Below are 16,864 nucleotides of genomic sequence, written 5' to 3'. Positions count from 1 at the left end.
TGTGTGGAGAGAACTGTTCTCACTCAGTGGTAGATTCAGATACCTCCCTTTACTCCAAGAAGGAGAAATTGAAGTGAATAGAATAGGAAGCTTGACGCTGAAACTGAGAGACAGGGATCTCTAAAGTTGAGAAATTTGGGTGGCATAATGTCTCTATGTATTAACTTCAGAATAATCCAGCCTACATAAGGGTAGTTATAGCAGAATGTATGCTTCCACAAAGGAAAAAGTATGCTAAAAAAAATGAAGACTTCTAAGAGGAATAATTTTATTTTCTACATTAAATTATGAAGATAGATCATCAAACTAGTTCTTAGTATACATTTAAGCAGCTATGAACTGCATTAATTGAAAATAATATTCTAATACAACCCATTATCTCAACTAAATTTAATCCATCACAAAACTATTTTCACACCCACACACAAACACTCCCTCTCACACTCACATAAACATACATATAGATAAACACACATCTCTGGTAAAATCCAATCCATCTACAGAGGAGCCTATCTATAAGCACAAGTAAAAACAAAATTGTAAGGAATATGGAATATTATTGGAAAATGGAAAAATCTCACATTTGGGAGTGTAGACTACAATTTATTTATTAGCATATAAATTATAAATCCAATATCTAAGGTATTTAAAAATCATATTTGAAAGTATGCTATCATATTCAAAGTTTAGGGTCTTAAAGTTTAATTTATACTGTTAAATAAAGCTTAAAAAAATTAAATTAGTAAAAGATACTTTATAATTATTGAATTAAAAATGTAGATAGTATAAATTCATTTTTCAAAAAAAGGTACTTATGCATGTAAAACACAATTTTAAAAAGTATTAATATAATTACATCTATCTGGGTAGATTTGGTTGGTAATTGTATTTTAAGGTTGCTCATCTGAAATTTTTTATTACACAAAAAATATTATCTTATGTTTTCTTAAGGGAAAAGTATGCCTGCTTTTAATTATAGTTAATCAAATCTAATTCAAATTTTGAAAAATCAAAATATTGCTATAATTATTACTCAGGTGCAGTATTTGACAAATCTTTTCTTTGTCTTACATCCTACTGTTCAGATGACTTCATAACTGTGTCTGAGAAAAAGTTTATTATTATTAACATATTTATTTTATGTCAATATAAGCCTGTTTGTTAGTGTGTTATTTTTTTCATTTGTTAGCCTTTGAGAAATGTTAATAGACATGTTTGTAAGCCACTGCATATTATGCAAATTTGTACCCAAATGCTATCTTCAAACACTTTTATTTTTCTATCAAATTTTAAACTGTCCACAATACTCAATTGAAATACATTTAGTAAATCAGTAATCACTATATTGTCAATTTCATATCCTTTCAATTTCATCATTTGCTTAGAATAAATGACTCTTTTTCTAAGAGCCATAAGAAAAATATTACTCTTTTAAATAGTATGAGAACATTTATTTTTCTATTAATTACTTATCTTAATTTAGTTATTAACATAATAAAGTGTGAGTGTATTTTATAAACAATATATACTTATAAACTTTGGGGTTAACTCAATTTTATCCATAAATTGGATGGGGAAATATTTTGTTACAATCACTCATCTTGTAACCACCATATTTGATTCAAGGAAAAAAGGTAACCCTCATGGGCGCCTGGGTGGCTCAGTTGGTTAAGCGACTGCCTTCGGCTCAGGTCATGATCCTGGAGTCCCGGGATCGAGTCCCACATCGGGCTTCCCGCTCAGCAGGGAGTCTGCTTCTCCCTCTGACCCTCTTCCCTCTCGTGCTTTCTAACTCTCATTCTCTCTCTCTCTCAAATAAATAAATAAAATCTTTAAAAAAAAAAAAAAGGTAACCCTCATTCTTCCAAGGAAATAAAAAAGAAATATTAAGTAGTGCTTTTCTGCTTACATAGTGTGTAAATGTTAATAACTAAATAATAGTCAAAACCCCAGTATGACAATCAAAAATGTCTCCAGGCATTTCTTATGTTCCCTGGGGGCAAAATCACCCCTTTAGCTTGGGAACCTCTTTGGTCTACAAGTAAATAGAGGACCTTGTTAATAAAAATACTGTAATGTAATTATCCCACTGCTATATATTACCAGATTCTGTACATATCCAAAAACCCAGATTCTGAACAAATGTAAAACAAAATAAGCAACATTGGGGTAGAGTATAGCCTGGGAATAGTTGTTTGATTCTTATCTTCCCTTTAAAACTATCAAAGTAAATGAAAAAAAATGAAAGGGAGAAAATTAAAAGTGGGTTTTCTTTCTTGGAGAATTTTTATACTGTGCTAAAAAACAGGGAGAATTTATACATTTTCTAAAATCTGTTGTTTTGAATCTTTAATATTTTCATGGTATATCAATTAGACATAGATTTTCCCCTGAATTTTGACTAATTTTGATTAATTTAGCTTGATAAGTCAGAGTAGTTGCTACTTCTAAATGCATAAGGCATCTTCTTGGTTAGAGTGTCAAATCCTTTTGGAGTTTTAAGAAGTTATTAATGCTTTATCATAATGAATTATTCTCAAATTCTTTTTGAAAGTTATTAAACAGATTTAAATGGTGACCGTGGTTATTGTAACTTAAGAGTAATGATACCTGGTAAATATATTGCCTATACTTTTAACAATCCTGTTGTTCTGTACTTTGATTAACATGTTGAAAGATAGAGATAACTGATAAATAGAACATAGGTTCTCCAATGCTGACAAAAGCCTCTGGTTACTTCCGGATTCAGACTTTATTCTGAGGAATTGACACACATCTTATCCACTAAGCTGATTCCTCTAGTCTAAGAAGTGTAAATTTGCGGTAGCTTCTTGAATGAGTCAGTATAAAATTCTCTCTCTGTATGTATATCAATATGCACATACATATACATATGCTTATATACAAACATTATACCTACAAATATCAATATGTGTGTACAAGTGTATATTTATATGCATATATGAATATACACATGTATGAAGATAGTAAATTGATAATCAGTGATATGATAATTATGAAGTCTACTAGAAATGATGTAAATGCCTAACCACATACAACTTTGAGGTCCTGACTCACAATACTGTAGAACCTCTTCCTTTTGCATCTTTTATTTTAATGCCTCGAATTCTAGCAAGAGATTTTAACATGAGAAGAGGAATCTTAGGAGAATTTTAGCATTGGAATATAATATGTAAACATAATATTTAAATCTAATGTTTATGAACCACAGTCATGTTATCTCCATTTATTAAATTTCTTAGAAAATAATGTATTTGTAAGGGAGAATCAGATCAAAAATCTTGCCCGTTTTATGTAACAAGTATTCCTCAGACTACCTCACAAATGAGGATGAAATATTTTATTGAAAGTAATATCCCTAAATTAATAACTCTGGTCAGTTCAATGAAAGGATATAATTGATGCTGTTCAAATACATGTGCAGAACATATGTTCTAACAGAGAAAATATATGTGTATGTATACATCCATCTATTTTTTTCCTAAAGTTAAATGATATTACAGAGATAGAGCTTTGTGACTTTTACCAAAATATCCTTATATGATGCTTGCATATATATATATAAAGATCTCACATTTTTAGATAAAATTGTATGATTTGAATACTGAATTATCTCCCTGCCAAAGATATTCTTTTCTTTCTACTTAGCCTCTAGAAGCTAATGCTATTCAAACTTGAGGATTTTTAGTCAAAGAAATTCTGTTTAAATATTGACATACTGAGGCATAATTAAATTCTTAAACCTTATCATACATTAGATTTTGTATAATGAACTGGAATATCAACCTAGAGAGATGCTGTGGCAAAAGAACATAGAAGATGCCAATGTGGACAAAATGGAGTGGGTATGGAGGCAGGAAGACCAGGAGCACAGCCTGGGAGGGTACCACTGGCCCAGATACCAGTGGAATACTGGTGACTGGATGTAATGTTAGCGTACCATATACCTTTGATTCTGGTAATTCAGCAGAAGTTCAAGAATAGTTTTTTAGAGGATAGAAAAGCCAATCCTTATTCGAAAATGTAACTCCAGTTAGCTCTGATACCAAATGTAAAAAAATACTGGTAGACTCATCAAAACTCCTTTCATTCCTTCAATCAAAATTGGGCCACATTTTTTTTATTATAAAAAACATATTCTGTGGTTCTGTGGTTCACATTCTATTCAGCAGATACTTGAAACTCGGTTGGAATATATTTTTCACGTAGTAAGAAACCAAAGCAATGGTAAACAACCAAAATTCAGTGCAGAAAATTTTTCGTTTATGTAACATCAATAACATTGGTCTTATAGTTTATGCTTTACATAAACATTGCTGCTGACACAATATAACTATCCATTTAGTGGCAAAACCTTCATTTCTAAATAAATTCTTATTCAGATGTATATATCTGAAATATCCATTCCTTTTCATTAAGAAAAAAATACGTGTAAATGGTGATCTTGCAATTAAAGAAATCATGTCAGGAAGATTGCACATGATTTCTCTGAAGTGAGAAGAAGATAATATATATTAGAAAGTATTTAAGGAGTAGATTATTTCCTCTTCAAATCTGGTACCTCTATGTTATAAATAAGTGATGTTATATTACATAATGCAAGCAAGTCAATAATAAGTATACAAATAAATAAGAACAATATGTAGGAATGTTATATAAAAAAACAAAAGAAAAATACTGCTTCAACCAAAGTAGACATTTTTAAAGCAATTTAAGGTATACATTCATTCAATCATTGAATAAATATCTTTTCAACAGAAGTATGTGCCAGGTATCTTTCTAAGTACTAGACAAACAATAATAAACAAAAGATACAAAATGGGTTACCTCATGAAGTTTATATTCTACTAAGAGAAGTAGTAATAAGTGCTAAAAGAAAGATAAAGACATAAGCAGGGAAAGAGGATGGGAAATGTTGGAACAAAATGCTGAAAGTTTACATGAGATTGACAGAGAAATTCTTGCCACATGGCTATGTTATGGTCTTTGTGGACACTTTGTCTTCCAGACTTTCATTAAAGATACACACACACACACACACACACACACACACACACAGACACACACTCTAAAGCATATATGTATATGTATGTATACAATTATACTTTATGACTCTGTTGATAGAATGAACAGTGCTAATACTATATTAAAACATTTTAGTTGACAAGAAAGTTTGTTTCCTTTCTCTTAGTTTTAAAAGAAATTAAAATATTTTTGAGAGATGTTAAATGTATTATGTGTTCTAAGTATTGTACCTATTGGGCTAGTGGATGCATTGATCTTACATCATTAAAAAGACATTTATGGGGAAAAAAGTTAAATAAATGAATTAACTAATTGTAGAAGTATCTAGGGGAAAGTGTTCAGAAGGAACAACTGTAAAATGTCTGCATGTGGGACTTTGTTTGGCATATGCAAAGGACAGTAGTGAGTCCAATGTGACTGGAATGGAGTGAGGAAAAGAAAATGTGAAGCCAAGTAGGAGATGCCATGAAACAATTGATGGAGAGTCTGTTTTGACATGTAATTCATGGCCATGTAACTCATTCACTAAAAGCTTTGGGCTTCATTCTGAGCAAGAAGTGAAACCACTGGAGGCAAGTGTTCAACAGAAGGATGATGTGAATAAAGGTGAATAAAATTATTTTCCTAGAATCACTTGGTCTGAAGGACACAGGGCAGTTGTTTAGTCTCTTAAGACAGTAAGGTGAGGCTATTAAGAGACAGTAAGATGGTGAGGCTATTAAAATATAAAGGAGGATGTGGTCATATTCTGTAAGAGAGGTGGTTGTGTCTAGACCAGGGTGGTGACTGGAAGTGGTGGTAAGTGTTATCAAGGCAAAGCTAAAGTCATTTGCTGAAAGACCATACATAGGGTTAAGAAAGGAGAGAAAAAAAAAGAGAGCTTTGGAATCTGTAAGGATTTATTGCTGAGCAAATGAAAAAAGACAGAATTGGCATTTACTGAAGTAAGGGAAACTTCAGGAGGAATAGATATGGGGAGAATGTTAAGAACTTCATTTTTCATGTGCAAAGTTTTCAATTACTATCAAATATATAAGTGGAGAAGTCCAGTTGGCATAGGATATTTGGTATGTGAGGTCAAGAGAGAACTACATAATATGCAAATACAGGAGTTAGAATTTAGAATGTGATTAAATCATCAGACTGTGTGAGACAATCTAGACAGTGACAGTAGATAATAAAAAATAACCACGTGAAAAAATCGACACCCTCAAGTTTAGGGATGAGAGTTGTGTTCAATAGTACAAGTGAAGAAAGTATTTTAAGAAAAAAAAGAATAGAGTGATACACTGTATGAAATGTTCCTAAATAGCCAGTGTGAGATTACTGCATTTTGATTGTTGAAGTTGCCAACATGAGGGTCATTGGTGACTTTGAAAAGAGGAGTTTCAGTGGAGTTGGTGGACAAAAACCAGTGCAAGGGGCCAGTATGAAGCCAACAATTTGGCTACTATAATTTCAAGAACCCTGCCTATAAAGAGCAGACAAATGGAACAGAAGTTAGAGGAGGAAATGGGATCAAACAGGGGATTTTTAAGGTAAAAGAAAAAATTATTTAGGTACTGGTATGAATAATATAAAAGAGAGAATTGGCAGCAGAAAAGAGAGAGGGAGAATCAATGCAACACCATCCTTAGGTAGATACCAGGGAATGAGATGTAAAAGCAAGGAGAGGGAGGAATTTCAGCTAGGAGAATGACAACTGTTATTATTATTTATGCACAAAGAGTAAATTAGTAAATAATAAAGTATTGATGTGCTTTGCCCATAGGAATTAAATGTGTAGAAACTAAAGGATTTTATTTTATATTCCTCAACTCACTGGTCTATAAATATGTCTGAGCACTGGTATCATTATGAATATATTTGTTCTACTGGTTCTTTATGGAGATTCTGAGGAGACTAAACCAAATAAATTGAGATTCAGCTGCTACTCTTCATTGTTTATGTTTCATGGTCCTTTTTAGATTCAAAAAAATATATAACATAGTATTTCTATATAGTTTACCTTTCTTTCACTAATGTTATATTTCTTCTCTTATAACAAGGATACAAATTTTCTTCCTTTTATTTTAAATTCAAACTGTCCACTTGAAAAGCTTTTTATAAATTACAGTACTTATATTTTCCTTTCCTCCCCATACTGTATCATTTCCAAAGTATCCAACAGTTAATGCAGGGACTACTCATACTTATCATACACTATTTGGTCTAAAGTAGAGAGTTGAATTGTATAAAAGGTTCTCCATGGCTTCTAAATATACATTCACTATGGCATGTAGTATTACTGTGACCTGCTAAATGCCAGGGAGAACAATGAAAGTTTAAGAAAAAAACATTGATCACCTTCCAAAATATTTCCCTTGCAATCTCTGCCATCTCCCTGAATATTTTCTAGATAAACTTTTTATTATTTGCATATTTTATTGAGCCCTACCTTAGATAATTTTCTAAGAACATTCCACAGAACTGTTCAAATCCTGACACTTCATAAGTTAAGCAACAGATACCGTTATTAACCTTTTATAATAGATATAGAAAATGGAGAGTAAAAAGCATAAGCAAATTATTCAAGTTCACATGCATAATTAGGTTAATTGGTAGAGCCTGGATTTGAAGCTCTGGGATATCCTCCATAGAACTTAACATCCAGGAGCACCTGCGTGGCTCAGTCGTTAAGCGTCTGCCCTCGGCTCAGGTCATGATCCCAGGGTCCTGGGATCAAGCCCCACATTGGGCTCCCTGCTCTGCGGGAAGCCTGCTTCTCTCTCTCCCACTCCCCTGCTTGTGTTCCCTCTCTTGCTGTATCTCTCTGTCAAATAAATAAATAAAATCTTAAAAAAAAAAAGAACTTACACATCCAGAATTCTCCCAGAAGACAATGTGCAGACTTATTCCTCATTGTGAGATATTGAGAATAAATGGATTCTATTAGTAAAGATATGTGAATGGGAATGTCTTCCTCTATATCTGATTTATATAGTTTGTTGATTTTTTTTTAAAGATTTTATTTATTTATTGAGAGAGAGATAGAGCGCGAGCAGGGAGAGGAGCACCAGGAGAGGGAGAAGCAGGTTCCCTGCTGAGCAGAGAGCCCCATACGTGGCTCCATCCCAGGACTCTGGGGTCATGACCTGAGACAAGGCAGACGCTTAACCAACTGAGCCGCCCAGGTGCCCCTATAGTTTGCTGATTTCTAACTAGTTGAAATATTGTATGTGTATTGTGAATTTGATCATTTTCATTTTAAGAGTTATATATTGTTCATTTTCCCTGTAATGTTTTTTCCTATGATGGTTTATATAATACCCTATTACCATGCATTCTAGCATCAATATGGTACCAGAAAGCATATTCCTTACAAAGAATACAAGTTGAATATATTCATTTTTTTATTGTTAAGCTGATACATTTTTCTGTTTTCTTAACCATTAAAATTGGCTCTTATTTAAAATGACAACAATGAATTAATTTGGTCAAAAAACACAATAAACATAAATAAGAATTATAGTCAACAATACTAATTTCAATTTTGCATTTGAAACGTCAATTTTATATTAGTGATAGGAGCCCATTATTTGAGAGCTATTCTCTACACATAACATTTTTTCATCCTTAAATCTATTTACACTATCTGATAGTTAGTTGCTTCTAATTATGTAAAAGCCAAGTAGATAGATAGATGATACATAGATAGATAGATGATAGATATACACATACATATGTAATGATGTTTATGTTAAAATATGTTGTATTAATTAGAATTGAAACTAAGAATAGAGCTTGAATGATTTAAAAATATTTTCTACTTCTTTGAGATGCTCTAAAAGTAAAACAGAACCCAAAATGGCATAACATGACAAGTCTTCAATGCTGTAAACCTATATTGTGAGCTTTAAACAGAGTACTTTTTCTTTTCTTTTTTTTTTTTTTTTTTGGCTATAAGTGAGAATATTTGTTGTATGGTAGATTTTTCCTGTGTCTACCCACAACATAATCCCCGTCTCTTTATTTTCTGACCCAATTATTTTTTTTAAAGATTTTATTTATTTATTTGAGAGAGAGAGAATGAGAGATAGAGAGTACGAGAGGGAAGAGGGTCAGAGGCAGAAGCAGACTCCCTGCTGTGCAGGAAGCCCGATGCGGGACTCGATCCCGGGACTCCAGGATCATGACCTGAGCCGAAGGCAGTCACTTAACCAACTGAGCCACCCAGGCACCCATCTGACCCAATTATTTAGGACTTTAGGCATGATCATACATTTTAATAGTTTTCAAAGACAGGATGTTTTTCAAGTAAATTAATAAAATATTAATACATAATTTAGAAAGAATAGAATTATTCCAATACTTGTCTGATTCTAATCAGTATCATTTTGCTAGTGTGTAAATAAAGATTTAAAGACAAAGAAGACATAGGAAAATATACTTTGACTTTAAGTAAACATAAGAAATGTACTGCTATCTTTGTGAAAATCTATTCATGAATAATTATAATTATGTCCACATTTTGTGTGCATTTCTATGAATGGCATAAGTTTTGAGTATGTGGTTAAAAAGCTGAGAGTATCTCTTTAGGGTTGATACACACTCGAAGAAAGTAGAAAAAATACTGGTAGAGATCCTTTAAGGCTAATATGGACATTACTAGAGATTATAGTCTTACATACAACATTGAATGAAGCCTCTTTCCACCCAGCCCACTCTCAGCAAAATTAAAGCAATAAGAATTGGTCCACATGTGTTTCAAGGTGGAAAAGAGTTTAAGGGCATGGAATTATTGGTGTAAGAACTCAAAGAAGATAAAAACAAAATTAAATGAAAAGACTAACATAAATGATAAATCAGTAGAAATCAGAAAGAAATAGTGTCTGCCTTCAGCTCAGGTCATGATCCTGGGGTCCTGGGATTGTTAGGTTGTTCTTTTAATGTTTATGATTTTTAATTCTGAGCAGATGATTGTTAATTCTGAGTAGAAAGATTTATTTTTCTTTTCTTTGTGGTTTTATGCATTGATGAAATTATTTATAGTAAACGTGTTTTATACACAAATTATACAGTATTTTATATCCCAAGTATAGATATAAATAATGACAACTTGAAATAACTGATAATAAGACAATACAAATAACTGTCACATAAGAAGTATGTTATGGTGTATCTAACAAAAAATAGATGACCATAAGTCAATTAGGAAAGACCAACCAGACAGTGATATTTTAAGAATGTGAAAGATGGTTAAGAATTTTATAAATAGGAATGTGAGGGAGAACAGTTGAGTGAAGAGACTCATAATATTTGTGAATTCTTTAACAAAATAAAAATAAGGGGTGCCTGGGTGGCTCAGTTGGTTAAGCGACTGCTTTCGGCTCAGGTCATGATCCTGGGGTCCCGGGATCGAGTCCCGCATCATCTGCTTCTCCCTCTGACCTTCCTCCATCTCATGCTCTCTCTCTACCATTCTCTCTCTCAATAAATAAATAAAAATCTTAAAAATAAATAAATAAAAATAGGTTTTGGGCACATACCATGCTCAAAACTCTGTGATGAGCAACCGAACAAATATAAAATGATTTCTGCCCTGAAACTACTTATAATATAGTTAATAAAGACTTGGATATTTGACCTGGAGATGAGAAGAATTAAGAGATGTTACTGAATTCCTTTTTAAAACTTTAAAAAGTACCTCCATGTGCAAAAGGGAGCATAATGGTGGGCTGCCCAGACACCCCTTTATTTTCTCAGCTGCTTGGTGTATGAGCTGCTGACAGCTTGCAGGTGAATTGCTCTTACAGGCAGCCTGTATCCAGTGATGAGAGCCCAGCCCTCTTGCTTCAATCACAATAACCCTCAACCATGTAGTTTCTGGGAACGTCACCCAATAAACCCCTGCCTGCAAATATCTTCCTTGCAGTATGTGTTCTGAGGACCCTGAGTTATGACAGTAGATACCATAAGTCATCTGAAATGCCACCTCTAAAATGTAATCTTACAGCTGTATAATTGATTTTCTGCTTGTCTGTGTGGGCCTTGTAATGGCCATTGCTGTACTTACAGCATCTGGAATGCTGTCCTGGTTCAACTGTTAAAACTTTTACAGGAAAAATAATGAAAGTCTAAGGATGACTAATCACAAACCGAAAGTGATAGGGAAAGCCAGAGAGCCTCCATGACAATATAGTAATTTTCTGAAATCAGAGGGCAAAAACATTGAGAATCAGTCAAGACTTAATTAATAAGGTTAGGTGAACTCCAAAAAAGGTTTTTTTTTGTTGTTGTTGTTGTTTTTAACCCCAGCAGGTCTGCAACACCAGGGTAAGTGGCATGATTGAGAAAAGAGTGAGACCCTGAGATTTGGGATGAGGCATTTAGAAAATGTAACTCCTGATGCTCCCTCTGGATTTGCAGCAATGTCTACTCCTTTGTATCAGAATTTAGAAACCACCCCTCCCTTTATGCTTGAAAACAATGTAGAGGTCTTTACTTTCCAAGGCAGTACTCAACCGCAACCTCCCCTGGAACTGCTTTATCGTTCCTGCTGGATAATAGATTATATCACAACATAATCCTGTTTTGGAAGTACTTGGCCTGGTAAAAGGAGAAGTAACTATATTCCATAGGTGCGGCATGACTGAAGAAACACATGAACTTGCAGAGAGCCAATATATAATGGGGCTGGATGTTAAGGATTCAGGATCAAGGAGAACAGATGATAAATTTGACTAAGACAGTTTATCCATATGGGAGTGCTCTCCTTTGATACAATATTTAAAAGCTGGCAAGATCCTGAGAGGTAGGGCTGAAAATGAGTGGCTTTTGGAAGATTGGAAAAGGCCACAAACTGAAGTATAAAAACTAGAATTTCCATGGAAAAGATGGAAGGAAGTGATCATAAGGCTTAGAGAAATGGACATGCTAGAGTGATATACTACATTCATAAAAATCCATCTGCTGACTATATTCTGTGGGAAGATACATTTACCAAAACAATATGAGATGCACCAATAAGAGGATTACCAGCATCTCTGAGAAGTTCAGGGATGGCTGTCTTTTGTAGATTAAGGACTGATGGCAAGAGATGCTGTGGTAGTACTGGGTACCCCTATAGTATTGGGGCTAATAGAATTACAAAACACAGAAGCTAGGTTGCATTTAAAACTCAGAATTAAGGTTGTCTGCAATTATCATAATGGGCAGCAAGCTTGCCCTAGCATGTAGGAGGAGTCTGAACTATCAAAACACAAAAATTCCTTAATTTATACAATCAAAACAAAATCAACACTCAATGAGGAGGAGACTGAGGGAAGCCACTACAAGAACAATTGGCAATTTATTGTCAAATTTTAGATGAGGCCTAGTTCTTAGACCTGGATTCCACATACTGAAGGAGTCCTGGTTTTTCAAGAAGGTATTAATAATAAAAATGGTTACTCTCAAAAAGCATTAAAAATGCTGAAAAATGGTATCTTAGTTCATTTAGACTGCTATAAAAAAATACCACAGGCTGAGTAGCTTATTATCAACAGAAATTATCTCTCACAGTTCTAGAGGCTGCCATCCTTGCCAGCCTGGTTAGATGAGGACCCTCTGCAGGGTGTCCTACTTCCTGTAGTATAATTGAACTGGCAAGGGAGCTCTCTTTGACCTCTTTTGTAAGGGCATTGGTCCATTTCTTGACGGTTCCACTCTCATGACTTAATCACCTCCCAAAAGCCCTACTTCCTAATACCATCATGTTGGGCATTAGGATTTCAACATAAGAAATTTGGAGGGATATAAACATTCAGTTCATAGCAATGTGACTTTGTAGGTTCTGCTCTAGGTGAACAGGAGATCTATGTTTGCTTTACTGATGAAAGTAATAAAATATTACAGAGAAACTTGTTAGAAATTGCCAAAGAGATGGTACAAAGGAAATACCACAGGGAGCTGAACATGGCATGTTATTATACTGGGAACAAGGAAACTAAGAGAAAAGTTGAGGTTCTGTCATGGTCTGAGAAGAGCAGCCGTGGCACAAACCTTTTCATAGTAAGAATTCTAAGTTTCTGTTTAAGATACAGTGTTTTCAGATAACTGCAGATATTTGGAGACACTGAATTCTAGGGATAAGCCAGAGACAAAAAGAAATTGCAAAGAATAAAACTTCAACATTAGCCCTCCAATAGATGTAAGATTTCATCAACCCTTCTATGAGGAAAGACTGGTGATTAGAAAATGCTATGCATTCATATGAAGAGAAGGTTTTAGTATGAACAGACTGGGTTTGAAAACTGAGTCCCAGTAATTAAAGAAAAGACCTTAAACAAGATAGTAAGACTCATTTGTAAAATGCCGTAATAACAAAACATCCCTATAGAGGGTAGTTTTAAATGATAACACTGCATCCAGTGACTCTTACCACTTTTCTAACCAAATTTCAGTTTGGGTGCTCAGTACCATGGCCAATCAGGGAATGTGCTCACTCCCATCCCAGAGGGGATAGAAAATTGGTTTGGTTTAAGGATAGAATCTCCTCTCCCTCACTGACAGAGTTTGGACCAACTTGTCCTGATGAGATTGCTGGATGTTCCACAGTAAGAAAGTCCCTTCTGGTACTTGGAAAGCTCTCCAAGAAAATTTCTTTCCTCCTTTACATTTTGTCAAGAGGTTGATGCTCGGGTCAACTGCACATATTTTGATCTCAAGCTAACAGATAGAAAAAAAGGACAAAATACATTTACCTGTAAATAGAGCTGAGGACCTGGATTAAGCCAATTCTGAAATCTCTGGGTTTTCATGTTTGTGAGGAAATAATTTTTCTTGTTTAAGCCAATTTGAAGGTTGTTTTATATTTCCTTTTTCCTGTTGCCAACAGCTAAAAATATTATAAGGTAGCTTATGAGTACCAAATTTGTTAATGAAGGTAAAACAATTATAACAGTGACAGACACATAATTAACACTCACTAATGGAGAAAATGTAACAAATTAAATGGGCTACATTTTTATTAAATATTCAGGATTATTTCAATTCATGTTGACTGTACTTTTTAAAAAATTTCCTATTGGTTAGTTTTGTATTGATGTGTAGATTAATGTAATTATAATGTAGCTCACAGGGTTATGAAGATCAAATGGAGATTAAATATAGTAATGAATTTGAAAGACTTTAACAGTACTTGGCACTTAATAAGCCCACAAAAATTGAACATTTTATATATATATAACATACATATATATTGATTTTCCTCTTTTAGCAAAATTTATTTAAGTTTTTTTATTTTAAAACTATTATTTTCATGGGCATTTCATGGTTTTGATTTCAAATTAGTTTATTTATAATTAGGAAAAAACATGTTTAGTAATAGAATTATTTTTGGGTTTTTTTTTTGGAAATATGGGAATTGCCTGTGGCTGGGTAAAATGTCTCTTTTCATAACCGTTCCATTGGTTTTTGAAAAGAACTTTTGCTAACCATGACCAAAAGGTATTACACACACTCATTAAATGAATTTAGGACAATGTATTAATTAATTTTTCACAATTTATTCATTACTGAGAATGGTGTAGTTCTAATGTGGGTATGAATTTGTCAATATCTCTCTTTAGTTCTGTTGTGTTTTTCCTTTAATTTCTGGACAAAAACAACATAACATAACAGCAAATGTGTTGTTATGTTATACACAAGTTTGTAATAGTTCTAGACTACTAGGGAGTAACTCATTTTGTCTGTGTGGTAATTAACATTGTCCCTAATATTCCTTTTTAAAAAGATCTATTTGCTTAATGTTAATTTGACTACATCTTTTTTTAATAAAATTTTGCTCTATACCAGTTTTTCTCTCTTTTAAACTTTTATCATTTCTATTCCTTATTTTTTGGTATACTACTAAAAATAGTTTGTAGGTAGTTTCTGCTATTGTTTGATCTACTCCTTTATAATTGGAAATTTTACTTTATTTATACATACTGGGACTATTAATATAGTTGGATTTATTTCTGCAGTAATATTTTATACTTTTTTTTAAGATTTTATTTATTTACTTGAGAGAGAGAGAGAATGAGAGATAGAGAGCACGAGAGGGAAGAGGGTCAGAGGCAGAAGCAGACTCCCTGCTGAGCAGGGAGCCCGATGTGGGACTTGATCCCGGGACTCCAGGATAATGACCCAAGCCGAAGGCAGCCACTCAACCAACTGAGCCACGCAGGCGCCCTTTTTTTTTTAGTAATACTTTATACTTTTAATATAACTTATTATTCCTTCATCTCACTTCTGAGTTGTATATATTTTTTATATTTTTGATGTTTAACCTTTAATTTTTAATACAGATATCTGAAAAACTAAAAAATTAATGAACTAAATGTAGAAAGTTGTTAAAACTACAGTTGGATAATACTTACCTGTCTGAAATGTTACTTATTTGTATTTACTTGCACCTTGATTTCTGTCTACAAAATTAGATAGTGTATAGTTCAGTGGTTTGTATTATATTAGCATAAGCTGGGTAGTCATCACCAATATTAAATTTTAGAACATTTTCATCATTCCAAAAGGAAGCCTGTATCCATTAGCAGCAATTCTCAATTCCTCTCTATCTGAAGACCTTGGCCATCATTACTGTCCTCTCTGTCTCTATGAATTTGCTTAATCTGGAAATTTCATATAAATAGAATTATACAGTATGTATTTTGGTGACTGGATTTTTTAACTTACCATAACATTTTCAAGGATCCTACAAATTCTAAAATTCATTAGCTCATCATATTTTTTTTAATTGCAGAATAATATCTCATTTTGTGGATCTACCACATTTTGTTTATTCATTCACCAGTTGATGGACATTTGGTTTTTGCTACTTTGGGGCAAATGATATATAATGCTGCTGTGAATATTTTTGTACAAGCTGTTGTGTGGATATATGCTTTCAATTATCTTGGGTATATACTTTATGGTAGAATTTTTGGGTCATATGGTAACATCACATTTAACCTGTTAGTGAATTGCTAAACTGTTTTCTAAAGGACTGCATTATTTTACATTTCCACCCATAGTGTACAAGTGCATCCTTTGATCATTTATTTTTTTTCTTTTTGTTGTTGAAATGCAGGAGTTCTTTATATATTCTGGATAAAATTCCCTTATCAGGCATAGGGCTTGTAACTATTTTCTCCCGTTCTGTAATTTGTCCTTTTAATTTTTTGAGGTGTCCTTTAAAATACAAAATATTTTAATTTTGATGAAGTCAGTTGATCTATTTTATATATTTTCTCACTTATGCTTTTGGAGTTATATTTTTAAAAAATCATGTAACCTAAGATCACAAAGATTCATTTCTATGTTTTCTTCTAAGAGTTTTAAAGTTTTAGCTCTTACATTAAGTTCTGTATTCCACTTTACAATAATTTTTGTGTATGTCATAAGGCAGGAATCAAATTTCATTCTTTTGCATGAAGATATCAGATTGTTTAAACATATTTATTTACAGCACTCTATAGTCACTTTAAACAAAGCAGGAGTAAAGGGTGTTGATCCCTATGCCCCAGCAGTTGAAAACCTGGCTATAACTTTTGACTCCTCCCAAACTTAACTACTAGTAGCCTACTGTTGAAGATTTACCAGTAACAATCAATTAATACATGTTTTGTATGTTATATCTATTATATACTGTCTTACAATAAATTAAGCTAGAAAAAAGGAAACGTTATTTTAAAAAGTCACAAGGAACAAAAAATACATTTATAGTACTATACTGTATTTATGGAAAATGAATTTTTTGCATATAAGTGGACCCACGTGGTTCAAACCTGGGTTATTCAAGTGACAACGGTACTTTCCT

The sequence above is a fragment of the Callorhinus ursinus genome, unplaced genomic scaffold, assembly GCF_003265705.2.
Source record: "Callorhinus ursinus isolate GAN/ISIS: 27379988/994484 unplaced genomic scaffold, GSC_fseal_2.0 scaffold7, whole genome shotgun sequence".
In the NCBI taxonomy this organism is placed as follows: Eukaryota; Metazoa; Chordata; class Mammalia; order Carnivora; family Otariidae; genus Callorhinus; species Callorhinus ursinus.
The sequence above is the reverse complement of the archived record's forward strand: the minus strand, read 5'-3'. Positions refer to the sequence as shown.